Source organism: Cyprinodon variegatus, unplaced genomic scaffold (genome assembly GCF_000732505.1).
Source record: "Cyprinodon variegatus isolate N-32 unplaced genomic scaffold, C_variegatus-1.0 Scaffold406, whole genome shotgun sequence".
Lineage (NCBI taxonomy): Eukaryota > Metazoa > Chordata > Actinopteri > Cyprinodontiformes > Cyprinodontidae > Cyprinodon > Cyprinodon variegatus.
The window spans coordinates 484,984-487,904 of NW_015150859.1; positions in this window are offsets into that span (position 1 = coordinate 484,984).

Here is a 2,921-nt window from a genome sequence, read left to right on the forward strand (position 1 = left end):
TTGTATAATACATACACATATATATATGACACTCCCCAGCGCATATGTTTGTATAATTGCTTGTTTTTTTTCTCCTAACTGTACTTGTTTATTGTGACATACCCCCTGGCATATTTATTTGTTTGTTTGTTTGTTTATATATTGTTGTGTGACTTTAAGTGAAAAAAAAAAAAAAAGTTAACGATCTACTCGTATGTCTTAAAAGCCTAGCTTTATTTTGAAAAGTCCTCGCGGAAACATGGTTTTATAATGAGACGGGGCTTTTATTTTGTAGCAGTAACCGGAAGTGGATAGAGTTGCGCGGTGGTGACGGACAGCAGTGCGTGTTTTCTGTTCCCTGGGGCTGTGCTGTTTTCAACGGGACTCAGTGGCCCCGCTATGGTCGCCTGACCCGAGCTGAAACTCCATCCGTCCGCTTCCATCTTTCTCCAAAACCTTCGCTCCAACTTTTCGGGGGTAAACTTTTTTTTTTTGGGGACTTTTGCCTCAGTTTTATGTTCAGAAACAAGGATGCAACCCCCACCGCGAAAGGTGAGACACTTTTCCCCATTTTTTTTTTCTTTTCGCCGTTGTAGCCTCCTAAGCTAACGTTACTTCGACAAAGTGCTGCATATTTAATGCTTTGAAATGTTCGCTTTGTTGCTGCTCGCCTTGTTCACACGATGGATTTCTACTCGCAAACTGTCTGTTTCCAGTCAGAAGTTGTAATTTGTAAACGTTTTAATCGGTTGAAAACAAAATAAAACCGTTAAAGCACCTTTAAGTGCTGCATTTGTCCCGTTTTTCGGGGCTCATCAAACGTGCTCCCTTCGCTTTGAAACTGAAAAACGGTTCTGCTGGAGATCTGGAACTAAACATAAGTCGTATTTATGAACTTTAATGCATAACTGGGATGTCCTGTTTAGTCATAAAACAACTTTATTCGTCAAAAAAATTGTTTTCTTGCATTAATTAACCAAATAGAAACATATTCTATCACGTCTGACAAGTTTTCTATGTTGTAGGAAAGGTAATTGCATTAAATTTGTTTTAAAAAATAGAATATTTGTAGTTTTTTTCAGAAGTATGAAGGCGCACAGGCTATTTGAAGCAGAAAATACCCAAAGGAAAAAGGCTTAAAAACAAAAATCCCTGCAGAAATCAGTTTCTGTGCAAAACTATGTGGACTTAGGATCACATTTCAGCTGCACAGACCTTTTCTGTCTCACTGCTCCTGGAAAACATGTTTCACTTCATTTCAGGATCATGCATCTATATTTATTTAAAGTATGACTGTTTATATATAGTTTTTGTATTTCTGTTTGTGGACTTGTGCACGAATGTAAAAACAAAAGACAGTGACAGTTGTGCTTGTATTAAGTTTTTTTTTTCCTATAGTAACTGTCACTGAGCAGATTTGCATGGAAAGTAAAACAAGTTATTTTTATACTTATTAAGCTTTTCTTTGCAGGATTTCTATGTCATTCTAGTTTTGATGGATCTTTTTAATTCATAGATGTTTTTGGCATTTTTTTCCTGCTGTGTGGGTCAAATCAAGGAAATCTAGACCGATTTCCACATCATTTAAACTGGTCTGATCACATTTTCTGTGCAAATGTTTTAGGAAAGTTACTTTTAGCGTTTCTCTCCTCAGTAGCTGGTGCAAGTGTTTAGTTGTAAATATTTAACTTGAGTGCAGCTTTCAGAGCAGCTGCTGATAAGCTCTGATCTGTGTTTGCTGTCAGAAAGATTCCTCCTCATATAATAATAAATATTTCTGTATTTAAGGACAGAAAAGAAAAAGAAACATAAGTTTGGAAGCTTCTTTCTTACTGCATCCTTACAGGTTATTTAATGTGTAGGAACTAGAGCTGCAGCTAACCAGTATTTTTAATTAATTATGATGGAAAAAGCTCCTTAAAGAAGATTCTAAACTGAATTTAAATTAGGTGAAGCTAAAACTAAACCACCTGATGAGATTATTATGAAAATAAAAAAAGTGTGTTTTTTATCTTGAATGCAAAATGGTAATACATGTTTTTTTTATTATATTTTAAAATTTATTATTGGGCTAATAGATGAATCTGTTGATTAATTAATAATGGTTAATCAGCAGATAGCAAAAGGTTCCTTAAAGAAGATTTATTTTTACTTTTACATAATTTAAACCAGGTGAAGCTAAAACTTTTCCACTTAGATTATATTGACAGAAAACTTAAAAAAAAAAAGAAAAATTCAATGCAAAATATTTATAAATATTTTTATTTTTACAATTTTGGCACAGTTACTGCTTTAAGTGGGTCGCTCTATCAGCTAAAGGCTTGTTTTATAGTCTCTATACTCCATTTAACGATTCATTGATTATTAACACGAACACAACCACCTGTGGATCCAACACTATTGACACGTACTTCTCAACTATAGATTTATATAATCTCTTTTATCTGCTATTACCTGTCATTATTTATCCTGTATTATAACCCAGCTAATATATAGGGCTGCAAATGATTATTTTGCCAATCAATGAATCAGTTTATTATTTTTTTCGATTAAAAATCAAATAGCTAAAGGTTCTTTAAAGAAGACTTTTTGTGAAATAAAACCAGATGAAACTAAAACTTATCTGCTTGACGAGTTCTGGATAGATAATATTGACAGAAGAAGATTTTTATCTTAAATGTAAAACATTTACATATTTCACTCACAATTTTGGTATAATTCCTGCTCTAAGTGGGTCGCTCTGTCAGCTAAATGCATGTTTTTGAGTCTCTATATTCTAGCTGATCATTAATCGATTACTAAATTAGTTAATGATGATTTCCCAATTAATCTGATTAATTGTTTCAGCCCTACTAATAGGGGTGTAAATAATAATCGTTTTGTATCGATGCATCGACCCAAAAGCTGACGATCCGATGCATCGACACGTCCGCAAGATAATC